The 26,932-nt window shown below is 35.7% G+C and overlaps 1 long non-coding RNA gene across 1 annotated transcript in view; it reads right to left on the bottom strand.

The window, feature by feature from the left end:
* Positions 1 to 26,932, bottom strand: part of LOC125098494 (uncharacterized) — a 610,756-nt gene that overhangs the window by 282,778 nt on the left and 301,046 nt on the right. Inside the window, exon 4 of the long non-coding RNA XR_007126846.1 lies at positions 18,212 to 18,399. This is a non-coding gene — a long non-coding RNA (uncharacterized LOC125098494). The remainder of the gene's footprint in view (positions 1 to 18,211; positions 18,400 to 26,932) is intronic.

Raw genomic sequence — 26,932 nt, 5'->3', positions numbered from 1 at the left:
AGTGATGTGTTTCATTACGTTTCTCTGTGGTCTGAATGTTTGTGTCCTCCAAACTTTATGTGGTGAAACCTAACCCCCAATGTAATATTAGGAGGCAAAGTCTTTCAGAGGTGTGATTAGGTCATGAGGGCAGAAATCTTATGAATGGAATCAGTGTCCTTATAAAACAAGTGTTAGAGAGCTCCCTGGTCTCTTCTGCCCTGTGAGGCTGTAAAAGGTAGTTTCAACCTGGAAGAGGGTCCCCAACTGACCATGCTGGCACCTTGTTCTTGGGCTTTCACCCTCCAAACCTGTGTGAAATAAATTTGTTAGGTCATAGTAGCGTAATAGTCTGTCTATGGTATTTTGTTGTAGCCACCCCAATGGACAAAGACAAGTTGCTCTGGGAGCACATGGTGAAGAGGCCTCAGCAACCCAGAAGCCCTGAGAAGACTCCCAAGCTGAACAATGATAGAAATTGTTACAGTTGTCTCTTTGGAATACACTACTACTGGACTGTTTTCCCCTAGATTTGGCCAAAGCCCCTGATGTTCTGGTGTATTTGCTCTCTGAGATGTTGAGCATCTATGATGCCTCAACCTTCCCAGTTCAAGATTTCTTACACCAATATCTCTGAAATCAGTTTTCAAGAATTGTTATAATCTATAAATTTGGTCTTATTTATGCACAACATAATCCAACAACTGGATGCTGTAAATGTTTCCATCCTTCTATTAGACTAGAGTCATTCTAAGACTTAAATGAACATGAAGAGGCTCAACCACCAAACAAATCCTGGCCCACAATCCTGTCAACGTGCTCATTAATTCTGGTAACAGTGAAGTAGTGTTCATGTTGGTCCATGAAGTTAAATCAATGCTCAAAAATAATGCATGCAATTAGCCAGGTCCTATTCTAAAGCATTTTGGAAATGGCTGACAATAACAGAGTTGAGTTCCTAGCTCCTGCAAAGCTCAAATTCTAAAAGAAGTAGTGGATGAGCAAAGACATAAATATAGTGTGTTTGGTGGTAATACAGTTTACAATAAATATAAGTCTTAAGAAGATAGACAGCATTAAGGGACAATGGGACTCAGATCTAGAATGCCTCTTATACAAAGCAACACTTGAGCAGAGATTTGAATGAATGGGGACAGATACCAATATCTATTTCTGGTTAGTGGTTTTCCCTGGAAACTGCCTGCCTTTGAATCCTGGCCTTGCCAGTTGCTAGCTGGATAACCTTGGAAAGTACTATCTTCCATAGCTACAAAAAAAGTAGTGATAATAGTACACACCTACTAAAGCATGAAATTATGGCATTAATTCATAATACCAAGTATTATTATTATATTTCATGTAATTTAGCTAAGCTATTTTATTCACTTCTTTGCATACGTATGTGATTTAGGATTCAGTCAAAAACATGGGTATTTGTAGTATGACTAATTCCCTTCTGTGATACCCATCACTATTTGATAATTATTTTGTTAAAATACATAAGAATGTAGTGTAATCCATAGAAAATATAATAATATCCTAAGAAATCACAACTCTTTGGTTAAGTACAAGGAAAAGTACAGGGAGGAATTAGAAGTGTTTTCATGCTTGTATCACTCAAAGTAGGAAGTGAATAGGTATTGACTGGAAAGAGAAAGTAGAGCATAGAAAGCTGTAATTTAGACAGTATTCCAACAATTTACAGAATTACAAAAGAATACATATGTACCAAAAAACATTAAGTTTTAAATATATGTATTACATACACAAACACATTATTGTGTATTACATACACAAACACACACACACACATACACCACATTGTCTTTATCTGTTCATCTGTTAGACATCTGGGCTCTTTCCATAGTTTGGCTATTGTGGACATTGCTACTACGAACATTGGGGTGCATGTGCCCCTTTGGATCACAACATTTGTATTCTTTGGGTAAATACCTAGTAGTGCAGTTGCTAGGTCGTAGGGTAGCTCTATTTTTAACTCTGAGGTACCTCCATACTGTTTGCCAGAGTGGCTGTACAACCTGTATTTGAGGTTGTGGAGTAGCAAATTTTCACTTTGCTGAACTTCTTTGACAGCTACATTTTTATTCCAAAAGAACTTTGGTAGTCTTGCTTGGATGGATTGATTTTGTTAACTTTCAAAACCACATTTTGATTTTATTATAATTCTTTTCTAGAGAATATAAATAACATTTACTGAATGCTTACATTATGATAGATTCTGATCTTTTTTCTGTTTTAACTTGTAAGAATATAAAGGTGTAGGGGCACCTGGGTGGCTCAGTGGGTTAAGCCTCTGCCTTCGGCTCAGGTCATGATCTCAGGGTCCTGGGATGGAGCCCCGCATTGGGCTCTCTGCTCAGTGGGGAGCCTGCTTCCTCCTGCCTCTCCACCTGTTGCTCTACCTACTTCTGATATCTCTCTGTCAAACAAATAAGATCTTAAAAAATATATATATATAAAGGTGTAATTCTACCTACTTACAAGTAAGCAAGCTGAAGTCCAGCCATTTATCTAGCAAATGAGAAGTACAGGAGTTTGGGATGTCTTTAATTTTAACTTGACAGGGCACAAGCTACAAACTCAGATATGTGCTTTACAAATAGTTTCTCTGACAGAGGACTAGGATCTAGAAGGTATAAAGAACTCTCCATACTCACACAAACTCTCAAATAATTACATGGAGATATTTTAATATTAAATATTTCAACATGATTAGCCAACAGGGAAATGCAAATTAAAGCTCCAGTGAATATAAATGTGCATCTATATGAATAGCTAAAATAAAAAATAATGGCAGCACCAAAGACTGATAAAATGTGGAGAAAATGGGTCACTCATATTGCTGGTAGGACTTTAAAATTGTATGGTCATTCTGAAAAATATTTCAGCAATTTATTAACAAACTAAATATGCAGCTACCATATGATCCAGAAATTGCCAGTCATTTGGCAACAACCATTTATCCATGATTCCCAATAAAATAAAAAATTAGATTCACACAAAAACATGTACACAAATGTTTATGGTAGTGTTACTCATAATTGTTCCAAAGTGGAAACAAATCAGGGACGCCTGGGTGGCTCAGTTGGTTAAACGGCTGCCTTCGGCTCAGGTCATGATCCCAGCATCTTGGGATCGAGTCCCGCATCCGGCTCCTTGCTCCGCAGGGAGCCTGCTTCTTCCTCTGACACTCTGTCTGCCTGTGCTCTCTCTCTCTTTCTGACAAATAAATAAAATCTTAAAAAAAAAAAAAACTCTCAAAGTGGAAACAAATCAGATGACCTCTACCACATAAAATGTTAAACATAATGTGGTACTTCCATACCTTAGAATATTAAGGGATTAAAAAAAATCTATTGATATAATAAAAGCTAGGATGAATCTTCAGAGAATTATACTGAATAATAAAAAAAAAACTCAAAGGATTGCATACACTGTGATTCTATTTATATAACATCCTTAAGATGTCAAAATTATAGAAATGGAGAACAGATTACTGGTTGCCATAAGTTAAGGAAAGGATGGATGCATGATAAAAGTGAATGGGCTGTAAAAGTGTAACATGAGGAATTCTTGTGGTGAGGGAATATTCTGTATCTTCATTGTATTAATGTCAACACTACTTGCAAATTCACATGAAGTTATAACAAATGATACAGAATGATCCTATATATCCTGTACCAGTCTCTCTCAATACTAACATCTTGCAAAAGCATAGTGAAATATCACATTTCAAAGTAAAAACAAAACAAAAAAAACCATAATAATGTTTAAATTAATCTAAAATAGATAGCTCACAAAGATTCATATGGCCATCAAAGCATCAGGTTTATTCAGATGTACACCAGAACCAGACTACTGAAAACATCTTAAATTTCTACCACAGTCCACTTCTAGTCACCAGTGTTTGCAGTTCTAGTCTCTCTTTCTCTCTCTCTCTCTCTCTCTCTCACACACACACACACACAACACACACAATCTATAATCAAAGGAAACAATTCATAAACTGAATCCATTATTGTCCTCCTCAAAATTCAGAATTTTATGTTATTATGTACAAATATGTCTACTCTTAATTCAAATATCTAAGGACTAAAAACAAAAATGTTTTCAAATACGCACATGAAACATCATAAAGAAAACTGAATAATACATAAAATTCACTGCTGTGTAACAATTCTGATAACCTGATAGACATTTTAAGGACACCTTCATCACAGGGATAGCTTTGAATCAAATAAAAAGGTTTCAAAAACATAAATTTTCTTTCCTTGTAATGTTTCTGTGGCTCTCAACCTTAGTCACTGCTGGAGAAATCTGAGTCTCCAAACTATGATCATTTTCTACTTTAGGTCTAGAGACTGAGTGCACAAGTAATTTTCAAAAACTACTTGACTATATCAGATTAGTCAAGGTCCTCCAGTGGGAGATAGATACAGATGGCAGTTCTGTAGCAAATCTCTATCAATATATGTTTAGAGGGGGTGGTGGAGAAGATGAAAGTGGGGGTGGAAAATAAATTGATTATAGGGATTGGCTCATACAGTTATAGAGGCAGAGAATTCCCCGTGATTTGACATCTGCAAATGAAGAATCAAGAAAACCAGTGGTGTAATTCAATATACAGCTGAAGAAATGAATATTGGCCAGGGGAGATGGAGTAGCCAATGGTGTAAATCGTAATCTCATTCTGAAAACTCAAGAACCAGGACAAGAGAAGAAGAAGCCTCAGCTCAACCAGAGAGAGTAAATTTGCCACTCTTCTGCTTTTTTGTTCTAATTAGGTCCTCAATGGATTGGGTGATGCCCACCCACATTGGTGAGGTCATTCTTCTTTACTCAGTCTACTGATCCAAATTCCAATCTCTTCTAAAGGCACCCTCACAGACACACCAGAAATACTATTTTGCCAGCTATTTGGGCATCCTTCATCCTGGTCAAGTTGATACATTTACATAAAATTAACTATCATTGGTTAATTTTTTAACCAATGACTGTTTTGTTCACTGTTGCATTCCCATCACCTGACACATAAGATACCTTCTATACATTAACTATAGCTAGCCAAAGGTGAGTCAGTATAACATTCAGTATTTTCATGTGAATAGGAAGTATCTTGACACAGATAGCGAGACTCATGATGTAAACAGGAAGGGCAGACTATATCTGTGTTAATTAGAGTCTTGCCACAGTATTTGAAGGAATGATTCAGTATTACAGAGTATGATTATGGGCTATTATGGACTAGCAACAGAAACATAGGCAGTAACCTCTTCAACATCAGCTGAGCAACTTCTTTCAAGACATGTCTCCAAAGGCAAGTGAAATAAAAGCAAAAACAAACTTTTGGGACTTCATCAAGATAAAAAACTTCTGCACAGCAAAGGAAACAGTCAACAAAACAAAGAGGCAACCCACAGAATGGGAGAAGATATTCGCAAATGACACTACAAAGGGCTGATATCCAAGATCTATAAAGAACTTCTCAAACTCAACACCCAAAGAACAGATAAACAAGTCAAAAAATGGGCAGAAGACATGAACAGACACTTCTCCAATGAAGATATACAAATGGCTAGCAGACACATGAAAAAATGTTCATCATCATTAGCCATCAGGGAAATTCAAACCCAAACCACATTGAGATACCACCTTACACCAGTTAGAATGGCAAAAATTAACAAGGCAGGAAACAAGAAAAGTTGGAGAGGATGTGGAGAAAGAGGAACCTCTTACATTGTTGGTGGGAATGCAAGTTGGTGCAGACACTTTGGAAAACAGTGTGAAGATTCCTCAAAAAATTAAAAATAGAGCTACTCTATGACCAGGCAATTGCACTACTGGGTATTTACCACAAAGATACAGATGTAGTGAAAAGAAGGGCCATATGTACCCCAATGTTCATACAAGCAATGTCCACAATAGCCAAACTGGGGGAAGAGCCAAGATGACCTTTAACAGATGAATGGATAAAGAAGATGTGGTACATATATACAATGGAATATTAGTCAGCCGTCAGAAAGGATGAATACCCAACTTTTGCATCAGCATGGATGGGACTGGGAAGAGATTATGCTGAGTGAAATAAGTCAAGCAGAGAAAGTCAATTATCATATGGTTTCACTTACTTGTAGAACATAAGGAATAACAGGGAGGACATTAGGAGAAGGAAAGAAAAGTAAAGGGGGGAAATAAGAGTTGGAGACAAACCATGAGAGACTGTGGACTCAGAAACAAACTGAGGGTTTTAGAGGGGAGGGGTGTGGGAGGATGGGTGAGCCTGGTGGTGGGTATTAAGGAGGGCACATATTTCATGGAGCACTGGGTGTTTTGCCTAAACAATGAATTTAACACTATCAAAAACTAATGATGTATTTTATGGTGACTAATTAAATTAGTAAAATTTTTAAAAAAATAAAAATTTAAAAAAATGAAGTCAATCAATTGGTTGATATACCTAATCACAATGAGATAACAACAAATTAACTGTATGAAATACAAATGGCAAGAAGCTAGGAAGGTAGATGAAACCTTAAATAGGGAAACAGTAATCTGAAAATAAAAATAAAATACAGAGCAGAAAATTTCCATATATTTTTAGCAGAATGAGGTTTTGTGATGGTAGAATGATGCTCATACTATCTTATCATTGTCAACCTAGTTTGGGAGTCTCCTGCTAAATTGCTGATAATGAAGTATGTAAGGAGGACCACATTCCTGGTATCATATGGGAACAGTTCAATAAGAACCACTGTAACAGACAATATCAGTGTTCTATTCCTTCAGATTCTTTATTAGCTACATATGCCAATCCCCCATGTTCTGCATGTTTTCTTCTCTCACCTGGGCTTCCAGAGGATTTCCTTTGGGCACTCAAGTTATCTTGCAGGTTTGGAAATCTAGAAGTACCTGGAAATTTTATCCACACCCCCAACACACACATAATGTTTCCTGAATCTAAGAGCTAAAAAAACCCCCAAAGCCCAGCACGTTCAATGCAGACAGTATTCTCAGGTGTAACTTATAATCTATAGCTCTAGGAGTGCCTGGGTGGCTCAGTCAGTTAAGCATCAGATTCTTAGTTTTGGCTCAGGTCATGATCTCAGGATCATGGGGCCAGCCCCACTTCAGGCTCCACACTCAGTGTGAAGTCTGTTTGAGATTCTCTCTCTCTCTCTCTCTCTGCCCCTACCCCCTGCTCACATTCTCTAAAATTAATAATATCTTAATATATAAATAAAATCTTTAAAAATAAGAGACGGTCACCCAGATGGCTCAGCAGGTTAAGCGTCTGCCTTTGGCTCTGGTCATAATTCCAGTGTTGTGGGATTGAGTTCCACTTCTGTTCCTGTTCTCTTGAGCACTCTCAGTCTCACAAATAAAATCTTTAAAAAATTTTTTTAATTAAAAATAAATAAATAAATAAAATCTTTATAATCTATAGCTCCATTTGGAACAGAATCTGAGATTTCACCTGAAATTAAACCCTTGCTTGAATTCTTTCTCTATCATGCTTCCCAATGCCTTACTGTTTTTTTCTGAGAGAATTTTTAAAAAAAAATCATTTCTTTCCATGGTCAGAATCTACTTTTAGGAGAAGCCAATCTAAAATACTTGATACCAAGAATGATCCCAAGCAGCAGACCCTAATGATGAGATTCTGTGTTTGGATTACTTACTGTTGAGATGGAAAGGAGGAGCCAATTACTGGTAAGAGGTAGGGTATCAATAGCCCTTAGCATGCTCTGGCCTTAAAATTGCTAAAATTCTCAACCGTGGTGATATCAATGAAAAACACTCTGACTTGACTGTAAGGTCTATGGTAACAGATGATTGCCAATAATTTTGATGTTCTGAATAAAGAAAATGATTATGCATGTTGGTCAATTACTAACTTAAGGCAAAGTGTGAAAATCAGACAGTTGTCCTCTAGTATTTAAAAGACATTTATCAAAGAAATAAATAAGAGACCATTATCATTTATAGCCTGAGGGCATACACAGTTAAGACTAGGTACAGAATCTAATCTAAGAGTGATGACATTTGCAAACATTTAAAGAAAGCTGATTTGCAAACTTGGTCAAGTCTCCTACATCAAAATCAGTATCCTAATGGAGAAGAGGGATCATGAAACTTGGAATGTAATTAGATGTATGAATTCTCCTGAATGCCTAAAATGAGAACTTCTGAGTCTGCAGAACTGCCCACTTGTTATAACCATACTGCAGAGTTGGGATGGACCTTCAACCAAAATTTAGTTTGAAAATCAATACTGATGACATCACTCAAACATCAAGAAGATATGAGAAGGTTTATTGTTCATCCACTGAGATTTTCTAAAGAAAGCAGGGCAGTTCCAAAGAAAGTCCAAAAATGGCTTTGGAAAGAAGACTGGCTTGGGGTTTTTATGGCATTTATAGGGTTGGGCTAGGATGATGCTTCCTGAGAACGGTATGAACTTTCCACCAGCACCATCAAAAAGCACTTGGGCATTATCATCAGCTGACCAAGATGTAGACCAGAGGGAAAGAGTGTTGAACTCAAAACTCAGCAAACATCAAAAACTAGTCAGACTTTTTATTATGCCCACTCACCTCTGTTAGCTTATACCAACATGTTCCCCACCATTACCTGCATACTATGCAAGAGAAGTTGTGAAGAAAAACAGTGCTTATTCCCCTTAATATTTGCTTAACTCCATTCCATCAAACCAATAACTAGGGCCAACCCTCATCATGTTTAAGTGCCAAAGTGTTGAACCTAACAAAAAAGGAATTCTCACTGAAGGAATTGCAAACCCTGGATAAAACAGACCCAAGGGAGCCAGGTGAGCCTGCCTGGCCATAAATTTTTGAGATTATGAATCAAGAGGACTAGAACACTAATATAGACGCAACAACATGGGTGGACCTTGAAGCCTTTATACTAAGTGAAATAAGCCAGAAAGAGAAAGACAAATACCATATGATCTCACTTGTATGTGGAACCTAAAAAAAATTTAAAAGTTTAAAATTTAAAATTTTTTTTAGAAATTCAGATTAGCTGTTTCTGGAAGCAGGCTGGGTAAAATGGGTCAAGGTGGTCAAAAGGTAAAACTTCTAGTTATAAAATAAATAAGTCCAGGGGATGTAACATACAGCATGATGACTATAGTTAATGATACTCTGGTATATTTGAAAGTTGCTAAAAGAGTAGATCTAGAAGCTTCTCATTATAAGAAAAAAATTGTAACTGTGTGTGATGATGAATGTTGATTAGACATACTATGGTGACCATTTTGCAATATGTGTATGTATATAACTAATATAATGTTGTATGCCAATTATATCTCAATAAAAAAAGATACTTAGATAAGGGGGAAATGATTAACTAGCATGCAGCTACTCTTCCATGACTCAGGAATAATTACTGAGATGATTTTTGGAAGTACAGTAAAAAACAATAGCTCATATTAAGTAATGAAACTGTTTCCAAACATGACCAGTTAGAATGTGAAATAAGGGATCCAAAAAAGGTCACAAATAGAAACACAATCTAGTTAAAATGGATGTTTATAGTTTTTACACCTAGATCTTTCAGATTCCAACCAATGGGCTGTCCACCAATGGATTTGTTATCCCATTCCAGCCAATGGGTCGTCCACTGAAATTATGAACCTGGAAACATCTAGTAATAGTAATATGTATATATTGCATTTTGTTGATGTTGCGGCCAGCACGACAAATCGACCAGGAACATGAGGGTAAGAGGATGAAGAAAAGATCTCAAGAAGCAAAGAGATGGGGGCAGGAGGAGCACTGAGGAGGATGTCCAACAGAGCTAAGTTTATTCAAAGCATTAAGGCCATATATATAGTGATAGGAGAAGCAATACACCTGTGTCTAGTTAAACAACCACAAGTTCCCATAATAAGTTTCACATTTAACTATAAGCAGACCTCGTGACACCAAACAGCTGATGCTAGTACAATTGTTCTGTATTGATACAGCAAACCTGAAAGTAATTTATAAGCAGTACTAGGGCAGCAAGGACCAGCAATGAACTTTTGACCCCAACTGAATTGTTCTCATTTGTTTAGCAAGCATGTGGGAAGTCACGTAGGCAAGCGCACAACACATAGCACAGACCCTTTCTCAGTGCTACTCAACTTTTCCCATCCTAAACCTTTTGTTAGGTTATTCAGACTTTAAAGGAGGCACAAGTCAGGGCCTGGTTTGGTCCTCGTCTCAAGCCTCCCACATGTTGACTTGCCCTTTAAATTTAAATCCTTAATGTATGTAGGATATTTGCAGTATTTGAGAAGTTAAACTGCCCATAAAGATACTCAAAATACCCAAAATTTCAACAGGTCTAGAAGCCAAAGAGAAGGCCATCTTGTCCCTGTGAGGAAGTTCCTACTCTTGTCTGCATCAGCTGCTGCTGGAGCAGTCACAGCACAGACACCTAACTGCACAGGCAGACCAATCTAAGTGGGAAGAGTCATTCTTCTTCCGTGCAAGGTGGCGTGCCTAGTGTGTGTGAGCCTTAATCCCTTCATTGGCAAAATTAGAGGACTGGTTTATTCTTCAGGTTGTCTCCCAGAGCTGGAACCCAGGCAACTATCATTCTGCAGTTCAAATACTCTGCCTGTGGTCACATCATTAGGAAACAAAGGACATTTCAGTTCTTCAGGTTTGTTTGTTTCATAACAAAAATTAGAAGGAGTAGTAGTAAAAGAAGAGCTGTTAAAATATTTAAGATCTGTATAAAGTGAGTGTGTGATCTATTTTTAGTTCTCAGTTGATGTGAGGTATTTTATTTTGCACTTTAGCAGGAGAATATCACACTAATATGACACTAGTATTCTATTTTAAAGATTCAAGATGTTGGACTTTTTTTTTTTAAGTCATTAGGGAGAGGGAGAATAAAAACAAAAACAAAAAAAAACCCCCAAAAAACGTATGCTGTTGTGTATGTTCCTATCAGAGAAAATTTTCTTTTTGCCAGAGGGAATGAAAACAACTTTATCTGGCTTGTCTCATGGGCACCTACATATAAAACTAAGAACTAAATGTGTTTCATGTTCATATTCTTGGATTTTGGATGTGGTTTCGTAAGTTAATCATACTTATTTCAAGGACACACCCATTACTGCCACACATAGGTTCCCCATTTCTTTATCCTCGGGAGATGCTGTTGAATTAAGTTTGCTAGTGTTGAGATTTGTATATATAAATAAGAAATACTGGTCTTAAGTTTTCTTTTCCATCGGAGTGAGTTTTTATAGTTTGTATCTTTCTTGAAATTTGTTCATTTCATCCACGATCTAATTTGTTGGCGTACAATTCTTCATAATGATCCCTTATGATCTTTTATTTCTCTAAAGTTGATAGTAATGCTCCTTTAATTTCTGATTTTAGTAATTTGACTTCCTTTTTTTTTTTCTTGGCCAGCCTAGCTACAGGTTTGTCAGTATTGAGAATTGTTTTCAGAGGGGTTAACTTTTGCTTTGGTTGATTCTCTCTGCTGTCGGTCTATTCTCTGATTCTTTATTTTCTGCTCTAGTCTCATTCTTTCTTTCCCTCTGCTTGCTTTGGGTTTAATTTTCCCCTCCGCTTCCGATGTCCCAAAGTAGAACTTCAACTTGTTGATTTGAGATCTTTCTTCTCTTGAATGCAAGCACTTAAAGCTACAAATCTCCACTGTGTCATTCTAAGTTTTAGAAAAGTATTTTCTAATTCCCATTGTGATAGTTTCTTTGAAACATTGTTTAAGAGGATATTGTTTGGTTTCCAGATACTTGGGAATTAACCAGATGTGTTTTTAATTTCCAACTTCATGTCACTGTGATTGAAAAATATACTTTGTAAGATTTCAGTCCTTTTCAATTTGAGTCTGGTTTCATGTACTAGCATATGATCTATCTGATGGGTGTTTCATGCACGCTGGAGATAATATGTTTGTCTGCTGTTGCTGTGTGGAGTGTTCTACGGATGTCCACTAGCTCAGGTATGTGGGTGTCATTTTTCAAGCGTTCTATTTCCTTGTTAATCTTCAGCCTATTATATCTATTACTGAAAGCTGAGTATTAACATCTATTCCTGTTGATTAAAATTTCCCTCCCCTCCAGTGTGTCACTTTTTCCTTCTATATACTCAGGTTTGTTTCTGTTTTAGGGCACATATATGTTTATAGTTGTTATAATTAAATGATACATTAAACATTTTGTCATTATAAAAAAAATCCTTGCCTCTTACTTATATTTTCATTTTTACCTAATTGCACTAGCTATGATCATCAACACAGTGTTGACTATAAGCAGTGATAGTGAGAATCCAGTCTCAAGCCCACCTATGATATGACACTTCAGTGACAACCTCTCCCCAAACACTAACACTCCCCATGCAACCAACCCATGTTTTTCTTTTTGCATTTCAACTCTCTTACTCCCATTCATTTTTGCAGACTCATCAAATCTCTATTTATATTTTGCTGCAACAATGTGGCTTTCCATACTATGACAATTTCCTCTTCTCTCCTTGTTTTCTTGTCTGTTTGCATTCCTTGCTTTTATTACATAAAACATAATTTACTAGCACAATTATTTGTTCTTACTTATTCAAATTTTAACCTCTCTTAAATATTTACAGATAAAATCATAAAATGTCTGAGATTGACTATAAAATATTGCAGCATAGAGCAGAGGAAGAGAAAAGTAGCAACAGAGGGACTGCATTGGCCATGTGTTGACAATTACTGAAGCTGAAGTATACATTATTGCACATTGTACTCTTTTAAGGTTTTATGTTTGAAAATGCCCACAATAGAGAAGTTAGCATGAAAAATAAAATCTGTCGCTTCTGATGGTAAAATTTGTGAGTCAAGGTAATGTCATTTTTTTCCCTCCAATCAATATGCCTAGTGACTAGCAAATTTCCTGGCACACATTGGTCAGTCATCAAATGATTACTGTTCATTGTCCCAGTTTCCTAATTTTGAGTAACAGCTAAACACAAAATGTAGTAGCATAAAATGAATTCTTATTTCTTGTGTTTCTGGGATTTTTCCTCAGAAGATAATTTCTTACAAGGATTATTTGAGAGAGAGAGAGTAGGGGAGAGGGGCAGAGGGAGAGAGAATCTAAAGCAGACTTGGCACTGAACATGGAGTCTGATGCAGGGATCAATCTCATGACCCTGAGATCACAACCTGAACCAAAACCAAGAGTCAGACACTCAGCTGACTGTGGCACATACGCACCCCAAAAGATCATTTTCATTTGAGATTTCTCATGTGTTTGCCTTTATATGGAAGTGGTGTAGGAATCATGGGAAGACTTCTTCATACATATCTGACTATACCAGCTTTGAGTTGGCCAAGCATCTCCCTCCACATGAATTGCTTACATATCCTTAGAGTTTGGGAGTCACAGGGCAGTAGAACTTTGTTTTGTAGGTGGTTTCTGGCTACTCTCAGACAAGTTTTCCAAGAGACTCAGGTGAAAAGTACAATATTTCTAGTTATCCAGTTTTGAAAGTACCATAATATAATTTCTGTCACATTCTGTTGGTCAGGCAAGGCATTAAAGTTGAGCCTCAATCAAGGGGAGAAAAATTTAACTCTATCTTTGATGTAAGTACAAAGATGGAAGAAATAAAGGGCAGTCATCTTTAGTGATTATTTATCAGAATTATTGAATACATGAAAAAAATGACTTAATGATACATCTAATCTCCAAAGAGAACCCGTGTATTGATATAACAATTGCCAGTTTTTAGAATTCATTTTTTCCCATTGCTAGATGTCTTGTGTTTAAAAGTTTCTACCTATGTGAAATGGAATAACCCATATCCATTGTCCCACCAGTGTCTCTTACTATCATTTTAGACAAAGCTGATGTAAGTTTTCCTCTTTCAATGTGGGAAATAAATATTTTAAGATCTGGTTAATTGAAAGAAAAACTGCCATTAGATCTATGTGTTTATAAAGCAGAGATATCTTTCAGGTAAAGTAATTGTTCATCTGTTGTCCTGATTCAAGCATCATGGCCTTTGCTCAAATTTTACAACGTGTGGGAGATGTTGGAAAATTTCAGGTTTTTTAGGCATTTTGATCTCACTGATAAATACCCTGACGAATACTGGCAACTTTGTGGAAAACTTTTCAGCAGCCATCCCTGCTCACCGTTGCTATACACATCTCCTTGACAATGCCACGTTTGTCACCAGCAATTATATGAATTTAACAAAGGAAGCTCTCCTGAAGGTCTCCATTCCCATGGACCAAAACTACAAACCAGAACAATGCCATCGATTTCAACACAGGGAAAACTCTCAGACTCCAGTGTGTCCACCACAAATACCAGTGAGCTAGAGGCAGAACCATGCTTCGATGGGTGGATTTATGAACAAAGAAAGCATTTTCACCTCTAGTATTATGACTAAGATATGACACAAATACCATGAAAACAAGTAGTAACCAAACTTTTCTAGGGCATAGTTCTATAGTAAATCTACTCAATGCACTCAATTATAAGACATAATTCACGAGTAATAAGTAAAATAAGAAAAGAGAACTCTGAGTATTTATCACCCATAAAATATGTTACTTTTTCTAACATAGAAAACATTGATTTAGACTAAAGGTTATGGAATCATATATTTCCAAACAGATCAAAGTCCTTGATTTGGTACACATTTGCCATGTTCTTACTTGAGAGCTTATGCTAGGTTATAAATACACAAACATGATGTCTAACAGAAAAATATGAAACATACACGAGCTCTAGTATGAATAGTAATATAAAACAAAGCATTCCTTATTTCCCTGACTTACTGATACTCATATATCATGACATATATTTTGTGTGTCTCGATTTCTATCATCTTGGAATACTTTCATTTTTCATGACCCACCACTAGATCTGCTGCCACTGTTAAAGTTAATGGTATAATCTGATTTTGAAGCATATAAAATCTGTAACTTACCTCCATTTTTCTGGATATCATGTTTAGTTTCATAATAAATTTGGAGTCTCTTTTTAATGATTGATAATTCATATTTTTTCATTGTTTAATTAATGCATTAATTTATTTAAGAAAATAAATCTTATACTTTTCTAGTGTTAAAACACAAGAAAGGGTGCCCGGGTGGCTCAGTGGGTTAAAGCCTCTGCCTTCGGCTCAGGTCATGATCTCAGGGTCCTGGGATCAAGTCCCGCATCAGGCTGTCTGCTCAGCAGGGAGCCTACTTCCCCTTCTCTCTCCCTGCCTGCCTCTCTGCCTACTTGTGATCTCTGTCTGTCAAATAAATAAATAAAATCTTTTTAAAAATACACAAGAAAAACATGAAAAAGAAAAACCAATAAAAAATCTATGAAAACATTTGTTTTACATGCTTCACAAGCATCATCTTTCCCCAAACTTGCCCCTTAAGTGCTCACTTTCTATAGAAATGGCACATGAACACATTTATCCAATAAAAAACTCATTACTTGTGCTTCTTTTCCATATTTTTATTTTCAAATTCTCCCCAAATATCATCTAATTAAGAACTTAAATAAAATATTCATCAACTGTTATACCTCAACTCCTACAAATATGTCTCAATAGTGTTTCTCATTTATATCGCCGTGATATTCTCCCAACAGTGAAGTTTGAACCCTTATCCACATAATTTCCCAAACTGCAACAAGAGGGATTATTCCGAAAACAGAAATATTATACCTCTTCCTTGAAGATTTTTCAGGACTGTACACTGTATTTTTGGTTTGGTTGGTTGGTGGTTGGTTGGTGTTTGTTTTTTGGGTTTGTTTTTTTTTATATATATAAGCTCAAGTCTCTATCCAGAATTATGAGCTCCTACATGATATATGACTTTAAAGATTTCTCCGCTCTTCTGTCATTTCCATATCTTCCCTGATATTTGTACCTATCTGTACTCAACTTTACGTGTTCTCTGAAGTGCTGTAATCCACTTATTCTTGAGTGACTAAATTTTATTTCTCTGCCCATAATTTTCAGTTCTTCATTTAAGCTTACATAGTATTTTTTCCTCGTTTTTCAAATCTTGATTTAAATAGCCACTTGTGATAGGGTTTCTAGGCACATTACAATCGCATACCATTCTATACTTACTCCTGGGACTCAGTATTCAAGCTTTAATTTGTCTTATATCTTTGATTCCTCCCAGAATCTTTTAAACATGAAAGCAGGGACAGTCTTTCTAGGTCTCTGCTTTAATTCCAGTGCCTGGCAAACTACTTGGAATTTAATAGTCTTAGTTTAAAGCACTAAATAAATCCAAATGTCTTACCAGATAGCTAGTTTGCCTCTCAAATACTTACCTTGCAATTCTGTCCCTTCATTCAGTTTCTCTGTAAACCTGCTGTTTTTATTTATATTTTTCAGTGGGATTTAGTGTGTGATAAACAGTCACTCAAGTCATTGTCACAATCCATATTTATGTCAGGGCAAATGATCAGAACACCAATAAGTGGCTACTTTGCTGAGAGGTGAGTCTCCTAACCTACAAATGATTAAAAAGTAATGAATAAACAACCTCTTTAAGATCATTATTCCACATGCTGAAGGTTAGAAAGAGATCTACAGCAAATGAAAAAAAGTTGGAAAATTTTATATTTTTTAAATTTTTTTAAAAGAGTTGGAAAATTTTAAATGAGCAGTACAAACTGGATAGAGATAAACAGCTCCAAAGAAAGAATAAGGCCTAGAATCAGCAAGAACAGACTTTCAGAAGTTAAGAAGATCATCTGAAGCTTTAATTATAGGAAGAATAATATGTAGAAGAACTCTGATAATGTAGGATACATTACAGTAAAATCCTAGTAGTGGAACTAAGATCAGTAAATAAGCGGAGAAAGGTATACTCAAGGTAAGGGAAAAAGAGCATAAAGGACATAAGTTAACTGCATACCATTCATAAAAGGTATAATGTTAGAGAAGGTAAAATGCCCAGATTTTGAAGACCTTTGAAAGACAGTCTAATGAGATTTCATTGTCTTCTGAGGCCCCAGGGTACAACAGAAAATTATTGATATTTTCTGTGAAATAATGGAAATGGGTTTTATGAGAAATGGCTTGATAGAGAAAAGTACAGGAGATGGGAGGAATATGATACAGTAGGTACGCAAACACTACAGAAATAAAATAAATAAAATACCTCCAGCATTGCAAAGTTGTAATCTGTGATGAAATACTCAGACACAGAGAATCAAGTTAATTAACGGAACCCCCTTTATAAGAAAGAAATAACATAATAGAAACATGAAAAATTATTATGAAACCATGATCCCGTTTTGAAAATCTAAGACGAAGACTGTTTTGTAAGTATCTCAGGACAACAGATGATTAATTAGTGCTTAAAATTTGCCAGGAATTGTACTGAATGTTGCTTCTCTAATATCATTTCTGATGGAAAGTATTTTAAATTTTCATGAGGAATATGAGCTATTCTTAGAACAATTCCATCTAGTCTGATAAATGTAACAATTGAGGCAAGAACCAGATCTTGTAGGATCATCTTTAGGAGGTCTAGGTAAGATTTATGTCTTTATCTACAAGTACACAATATTTTTTTAATATTTACTAACTCAATTTATTATTCTCTAGATGTGGCCATAAACAAATATTGCTATATTCTTCTCTGATTATTGGATTGCTGGGAACTTGCTCATTACTTGCTCCAACTTTCCAAGTTTACTGTATATTAAGATTCATTATGGTAATAGCACTGGGCACAATACTTGGCAATAACATTGTACTTTGTAAGTTAGTTTTAGTTCTCAGCCTCCAATTTGGGAAATATTTTAAATGCTTCCCATTTTATTGTCCATTAAAACTCTTTTTCCCCCTTTCAGTTGTAGAATGGATTCCAACAAAATCCTAGCCCATAGTCGTGACAACTCTTTCCTTGTCCATCAGCAGTGACCAGATTTTACTGTCTGCATTGCCTTGTATCTTTCAAGAATGGCACATTCTATGATTAGTCATCTCTGTGCCCTATATTGCCTGTTTATTTCTGCAGTATATTAAATTTTATTTTATGGTTTTGTTTATTTGTGGGACATAACAAAAGATTTGCCACACTGTTCTGGTTATTACTCTGCAATAAACTCTCCATGGTCTAACCGCATCATATTAGAGACCCCAAGCAAGAATTCCCAGCAGATTCAAAACAGAGAGACGGGAGAGAATAATAATTCTTTTCCTACCATTATCTGTAGGCCCTTTCACTCATATATCTTCCTGGAGTGGATGGCTGGAATGGGTAGGGGGTGGGTGAGCATCTCTTTGTTCACAAGGCTTCTCCAGAGAGCTAGCTTGGGCTTCCTCACAGCATGACAGTCTCAAGTTATTCAGACTTCTTTTATGGCAGTTGGCTTTCCCCAAAGTGAACATTCTAAGAGACAGGAAGCAAAACGTGGCAGTCTATTAAGGTCTGGGTTCAGAAGCCGGCACAGCTAATATCCTCCATATGGCATTAGACAAAACTGTCAGATCCTGTGGAGATTCAAGGGGAAGAGATCAGTCTTCATTTCTTACCAGGTGTGCCCAGAACTCTGCAGCCATTTTTGAGCTGCCAAACTTATAAGCTTACTCCACCGAATTCTATTCCTAATAAATAGGTGAAGTGAAAAGACTTAAATACTTAAATACTAGGACTTGGATTTAGAGAAATTTGAAGATGCATTTTAGTATCTACTATTTTAAGCAATTATGTTCATTGGTTTAATTTATTAAACTGACATCAACCTTGTGTTTTCCTATTCTTTGCCATAAGTGGTTACTTTGTGGACAGGTGCACCTCTGGTTCTAACCAATAAGTGGTTAAAAAATGATGAATAAGTGGGCGCCTGGGTGGCTCAGTGGGTTAAAGCCTCTGCCTTCGGCTCAGGTCATGATCCCGGGGTCCTGGGATCGAGCCCCACATCGGGCTCTCTGCTCTGCAGGGAGCCTGCATCCTCCTCTCTCTCTCTCTGCCTGCCTCTCTGCCTACTTGTGATCTCTGTCTGTCAAATAAATAAATAAAATCTTTTAAAAAAATGATGAATAAGCAATCCCTTTGTTATGAACATTATTTTTCATGTTAACAGTAGAAAGACATTTGCAGCAAGTAAGAAAACAAAATTGGAAAGGGTTAACTTTGCACTTCCAACTATTATTTACCATGTTTAAATGTCCTCTTTGAAAACCTATAGATTTTAAGGGTTTCTATTTCTTGTTTCTTATTCTAATAAAGTATACATGTACTTGACTATCAGACATTGCTTTGTGAAAACACTTTCACATAATAAAGTAGTGGGTTTACTGGAGATTCAATATAGATAAATTTATAAAAATTAAATAATGCCATAAAAAGGCTAATTGTTCAAATGTGGAAATAGGATTGGCCTCTGATGACATGTCTGCCACTCTTCATACAGGTGTTTTTTTCAGAATCTGCATGCTGGCTGATTATAGCTGGCAAACTAGAGAAGGCCTTGAAAGAACTGAAGAAAGTTGCTCAATTTAATGGCAAAAAAGATGCTGCAGAGAACCTGAATATTGAGGTGAGAGAAAAAAATAGCTCTATCATGAAGCTTGTTTCCCATCCCTGGAAAACATCACAAAAGCAAGAATTACAACGGTGATGTATCATCGTTAAACAACCTCAAAACAAATATTACCAATGACAGTTGTCATTCTTGGCAATCAATTTACCTTACTAGAAAAAGATTTTAAACCTCTTTTACTTTGTATACCACGATAACTGACAAGAATAATGTGCATTATTCAGAGTACAATGCATGCATACACATAGACATACATACATAGTATATCTCCTCTAGGTTTTATATATCAGAATAGCTCACCCTTCTGAGAAAAGACCCAGTGTTCCTAACTACATCTGATAATTTTTGGTTAAAGTTGCTCTCAGATTTTTCAATTTAATTCCCTTCTCATCACTGATACTGACTGGAAAATTCTGCTCTGATTTGAACATGCCACAATACTAAATGATAACTGACTGCTATTGAAATGGACTCAAGACTGGTATCTACAAACCTATATTTTAATATGCCCGTAGCACATAACTAGTACTTATGAGATGCTGTAAAAGGTACACTGTGCCTTGAATAAAATCCATTTTATTCAGATAGGCATTCCATTTTCTCTTTAAAAACACAAAGAAGTTTGGTATTATTTTACAAACTCTAGAGAGTTAAAGGAGATGGATAAAGAGAGAAATTATTTTCTCATTTACCTTTCCACTACCGGTCCATAGTTATTTTATATATCATGAGGTAAATTTTTCAATTAGGATTATGCCAACGGCCTGATAATACCTTGAATTAAACCAAACTTCAGATCCACACAGGTACTAGAGCTGGATGCCAGGGTGTTATGGAAGGGTAATTAGATACGACTAACTGCTTTAAGACAGCAATACTCTCACAGCAGTAACAAGGCATGCACGGACTTGCACAGTATAGTGAAAGATACATGCAAAATGGACTATTATACAAATGTAATCTTTGAGTATGGAAGACCCTGTGTTGAGATGACATAATATAAGACCCTTCCTGTAATATAAAAGAATAACCTATTTGTTAATAAAACTTGTGGAGAATATTACATTTAATAATATGTATATTTCAGAACAAAACTGATAGGGAACAAATGAGATATTTCAAAATACTCCCACTTGATTAATAAATGGAAAGAGAGGAAATCAAAATTGAGTGTCTATTTGAGTAGGATTTAAGTAGTAATAGAAAATGTTTCCAAAAAAAAAAAAAAAAGATCTGCTAATGGTGATTACATTCAGACATTGTTTTTGGCACTTTCCCTAGAACGCTAACAATAAATATGCTTCTATTTATTTACTAATTTTTAATGTGGGAGTTCTGAGATCCATGATGCCAGAAGAACTGGCTTCTCTAGAACAGTACCATCCTAAAATCAAGGAGATCATTGCCAGTTTTGCCACGTGCAGGACTCTGTGCTGCCTCTGCTTTAACCAGTTTGAATATTCTCATCATTCCCTACTTTTTCCAAAGCCTTCTAGCACATTCCATGCATTATGGTGTAGGCTTAATTCAATGGGCTTTGAAACAAAACAGTTATATATATTTGAATAGAAATTTGTGTGTGTATAATATATTTGCATATATCTTTCTGTGTATACATATACCTCTTGTATAGACAGAGACCAAAAATACAACTAAACAAAATTAAAACACTGAACATTAATTTCTTCAAATTTTTCTATAAAAGTTTGAGATGATGCATTTATGATGCATTTTTAATGGAAGGCTACTAGACACTAACCACGCAAGCAGAGAACTCCTGGTAGCACAATTCATCCATGGAAATCAACTTCATTTATATTAGAAGACAATAGGGGGTAAAGGTGTGGTATTTTAATTCATAGGGAATTACATTCAAATCTCTATTCATTTTATTCCTAACTTAACTTATAATCTAGAGCAAATTAATTACATTCCTTAGTCATTAATATGTTACCTGGGAAATTAAGATACCAATATCAAATTCACATGGCAGCTCAGTTTGTTATATGTATTTGAAATTCACCAAATACCGATCATATACTCAGCATGTACATAACGATGTACATGATGAACATAACCATTCTAAGTCTGAAACTAGAGCAATATAAAACATATACAACTCCTGCTTTCACTGGGGATTACATGCTGACAGGCGAAGGTGGATATAAGCTAACAAACACATGGCTAATGAATGGCCTGTTTAATAGGATGGCATTTAAGCAAAAACCTGAATGAAGAGATCACGCTAACCCATTTGATTCTATAAAATAAATACAAACAGCATGCTTCTTAAGATTTCAAGGCCTAGAACCAGAAAGCCATACTTTAATGCTGGTTCCCTGACTAGGATTTGTACAAATTCAGACAGCTTACCAGATATTTTATGGCTTCGTTCAAGCAGGAAGAACAGAAAGAGAAAAGACCTTGAAGTAGCATGATTAAAGAATATTAAGGAAGATGCAGCTTAGGGAAATACTCATCAAGAGCGCTTAAAAGAAACTTAAAACGATCTCCATGGGAAAGAACTTACATTACTGTCGACATAAATTCAATACTCTTTAAGGAAAACAGTAAAATCCAGACACCCAAAACATTTACAATTCACAATGTTTACCATCAAATCAAACATCACTGTACTTACAAAAGAAACAGAAAATCTGACTCACAATCAGGAGAAAAAACATCCCATTAAAAAAAAACAGTGTTGATGTGATTGACAGAAAGCCAAGTCCAAGCAGCTATTATTAACTATGTTCAAGAAAAGAAAGAAAGCATGAATACACAGAGGAGCTAATTGGATGATTAAAAAAAAAAAAAAAGAACTAAATGAAACTGAAATACTCACTGGATGGGATGAAGAGAAGACTGGATACTTCAGAAGAAATGCTCAGTGACTTGAAGTCACGGCAGTAGAAACCAATCACCGCAGTTGAGAGAGAAAAGGAATAGAAAAATACAGAGTCTGACATGTGGGAAAATCAAGCATTCTAATCTATAGGTAACTGGAACCCAATAGACAGTAAAGGCAGAGTGAAAGATCGGGCCGGGGTGGGGGCAGGGGTGGCCAGAATTGAAAAAATCCTGACAAAAATTTTCTAAACCTATAAATCCCCCAAATCCAAGAAGTTCACTGGATTTATTCTGCTTGGTTTCCAAGAAAACTAAAAAGATACAAATGTTGAATAAATGATAAAAATGTTGAAAGCAAATGTTGAATACTAGTATTGAGGAAGAAATCTTAAAAGAAGCCAGAGGGGGAAAAAAAAAAAAACATCATTACTGACATGAGAACAAAGATCAGTATAACGGACTTCTCCTCTGAACTATGCAAGCCAGAAGACAATGAACCAATATCCCAATTATTGTTTTTGCTGTTGTTCAACACTATCGACCAAGCCTTTCTAAACCCAGTGACCATTCCTGAAAGAAATCAAGTTGAAATCAAACTTTTTCTCATAAAATCAAGAGTTGAAGAAATTATCTCCTTATTTCAAATAAATTCCTCTACTAAAATTGGATAGATGTGTTTATTAATCAGTTTCAAAATGTTAAAATGTGTATTTAGGGATGCCTCAGTGGTTCAGTGTTTTAAGCGTCTGCCTTCAGCTGAGGTCATGATCCCAGGGTCTTGGGATCAAGTCCCACATTGAGCTCCTTGCTCAGCAGGGAGCCTGCTTCTCCCTCACCCTCTGCCTGTCGTTCTGCCTACTTGAGCTCTCTATCTCTCTCTGTCTGACAAATAAATAAATTAAATATTTTTAAAATTTGTATTTATTTTTAAAAGCAAATTTCTAGAAGTTTGGTATAGCTAGGAGCAAATGACTACACTAAGAAATAGAAGAGTTGTATAAAATATGATCGTAAGATGCTTAGAGAAAGCAGACAGTTGCTGAAAAGAAGAGAAAAGAGAACCAGAACTGAGAGAACAAAAAACTTCAGAAAGGGAGTCAATTTCTTCATCTTCTGGATGGAGACCTACAAATAATTGCCAATTCTGGGTATATGGAAGAAACCAGAGGAAAAGCGCATTGGCATTTACAGGCTGAGGGTGTGTTAAGCACACACAGTGTTTCCCTCTTCAGGACATTTGACACATGACATGGGAAGCTAAAAGCAAAGCAAAAAGGACTTGAAAAGAGGAGTATACTGGTCTCAGGAAGCCAAATTAGAAGTTAAGACACAACAGGGAGAGATATGATGCAGAATACAGATAGCCCTAGTTAAAAACAGTAAATTACCAGGCATGTAGCACAGGTAAATATCACAGGTACAATGAGACTCACCAATTCATCACACGTCCTGCCTGCATTATAGTAAACAGTCGTCATGCTACCTGCCCGGCAGAGGAAGTGTAAATCCTTTCGAGATGGCAGCATAGAGAGCCTATCCAATTTTCATGCACAAAGTCCAGAGAGCCTGCTTAATTCTTATGCACGATGCCCATACCTTATAAGCATGTTGAAAAACACAGGCCCACATCATTGAAAATAAAGAGAAATCTAACTATCACAAACTAAATTAGGTTTGATTCAGACTTTGAAGTTAGCTCACCAGGATTTTAAAACCACTGCAATAAATATGATACATAACAAACAGTTAAAAGGGAGACCAAAAAACGAAAGGTTGGGGAATGCCTAAAGAATTAGAATATATTAAAAAAAATCAAATGTTAAGAAACAGATCTAGTGTTAAAAGTATTATATGTTTTGAATATAGATTTTTCCAAGAATACAAAAATTAATTTTATTTAGAAAATCAGCCGATACAAATCACATTAAGAGAGAAAAATCATGTGATAATGATGAATATAGAAAAAATTCAAAATCTTTTCACAGAAAAATCTCTGTCAATATAATCAAATAACAATAAAATTCAACCTGATAGCAATATGCCAGGAACAAGTAATTAGAAAATCCAATGTTAAAAGGACTCTCTTTTTCTATTTCTGTTTTGGATGAAATAACTAGAAGCAGGTCAATATTCTGCCAAGAACTAGAAAAGCCAGATAAAATAATATAAACTGATTGCCAGCCATAGGAGCTGTGAAGACAGTGGAGGAGGGAATGAGATTCCAAAGGAGAAAAATATTAATAGCTGAACTAATTTCTTTAGCTGCTTTTGGTAGGCATTGAATAAATCTGGGCACAAAAGAAAAAAATGAAGATTTTGTGCCCAAAGAGGGCAGCTGTTGGAGGACAAAATCAGAGTTTTTCAGGAAGATTTGGTTGAGGGTGGCTCAATCACATAGTCCTTTTCATCTATATTTGCTTAATTTTTTGAGTGCCCAATCCAGGTAATTAAAAACCAAAGAGCAGAGCTTTCAGACTCTGGAAAGAAAAATACTTAAGTTTATGGTCATTCACTTCTGGGAGGTCAGAAAGAATATGAAAACCATTCCGTTTGAAAACCATGGAGAACCAAAGGTACCCAGAACAATTCTATGCCTTACCACGGATTCAGCTGAATCTTGAGTCACACAGTCCTTGAAGTATGAAAGTGAGCAGTCACCGTTCCACTACCTTAGAAGATTGGAACAAAGTAACATATAGAGCTCCTTCATCTTTTTATAAAGAACTTGTATTAACTCAAAGATTACTAGACAAGCCAAAAAGCTAGGACCACATACCTCATAAAAATCAACAGCGATAACAACAACAAAAAAAACACAATAAAGCAAAAATAATAGAAATAAACCTGCATTATATCCAGTTAATGGACTTTAAAAAGCTATGATTATTATGTTCAAAAGTAGAGGAAAAGATGATGACATATATAAAAACATGAAGAATATTAACAGATAATTGGAACTTATATAAAATAACTGAATAATATATTAAGAAAATAGAGGAAAAGATGGGCTTTATTTTATATGGATTCCCATTTCTCTGTTGAAATTCTTTTACATATAATCAAATGAAAATGTCAGAGTGAAATACATAGTATCTAATATTAGAAACTGATTCGATGGATTAATATGCAGACTAGACAGAGAAGATGCATCAGTAGAACATAACTAAACCAAAGACAAAGTGAGAAAGAGAGAGAGAGAAATTTAGGTGAGAAAAACACCTCAAGTGATACATGACGGTGTTCCAGAAAGACAATATGAACAGAAGCAGCAGTTAAAGAACTACGGAGGAATAAGACAATTTTTTCACTACATACCATGTTGCATTTTTCAGATTCTTTTACTCTTACTTAAGTAATTGTTTATTCTTTCTACATCCAGACATTGATTTGCTAAAAGGGATTCAAATATTTTGCATGTACTAATTACATTAATTTAAAATTAACGTTTATTAATTAAAATGTTACAGCCTCTGTTCTATAATCTTAACTTCAGGAGACTACCATGAGGTACCTAATATTGTGCTCGTTTTCCAAGTCAGTATACTAAGAAAGAGATATATAGCAACAAACAAGAAATCAAACAAACATTCATTGCAGCAAAGAACATGCTATTTCTTATTTTCAGGACACACAAATAATAGAGACATTCAGTGATTTTCAAGTAATTCAGACCTTGCTTGCCTGGAAGCTCTGAGTTCATTTTGGAGCACTACTTAGCCCAGATTATTTGGTATAAATATTTCCATTTCTACCTTTTTATGTTTTTGAGCTTTGTACTTTCACACCCCCCCCACAGGATTATTGGAATATTCTCTCTTGTTTTAAGACCTTTAAATCCTCAGTATGGCAATTTATAAATAATGAGTGAACGTAATAAACACCAAGGTAGAAATAACAAATTGATCATGTAATTAGCATTTGTTAACTTTTCCTTTGTCTATTACAAGTTGTCAACAATTTTTTTTTTAAGATTTTATTCATTTATTTGAGAGAGAGAGAGAGTGTGTGTGCGCACCTGAGCGGGGGAAGGGGGCAGAGGCAGAGGAACTAGCAAATTCCCTGCTGAGCAGGACACCTGATGCAGGGCTCAATCCCAGGGTCCTGAGATCATGACCTGAGCCTAAGGCAGACACTTAACCAAATGAACCATCCAGGCACCCAACATTTTTTTTTTTTTTCCGTTTTGGCCTGTGGTTGGATTTACACAATTTGAGGAATCATATATTTCTGACTCAATCTTTACTTGGAGTAATAGAGTTTGCAACACAATATCTTTCATTTTTTGTAATAAAATATGTCAGTCGATGAGCCTTGATAGTTTTGTCTTCTTTGTTGCTGGAAGTTCTTTTCTAGTCAATATATTTGTTTGCCAAACTGAGATTATCAGAGCTTTGGAGGAAAAACTAGAAGATTTATCATGTTCACTTTACATTTTGTTTTATGCTGATCAAAATTACCTACTGCCAACAATTTTAACCTGATGAAATGTAACATGTTAATATCACTAAAGAATCAAGGGCATTAAATAAA

The sequence above is a fragment of the Lutra lutra genome, chromosome 4 (assembly GCF_902655055.1).
Source record: "Lutra lutra chromosome 4, mLutLut1.2, whole genome shotgun sequence".
Taxonomy (NCBI): domain Eukaryota; kingdom Metazoa; phylum Chordata; class Mammalia; order Carnivora; family Mustelidae; genus Lutra; species Lutra lutra.
Note: the sequence above shows the minus strand (reverse complement) of the source record. Positions and strands in the feature narration are given on the sequence as shown.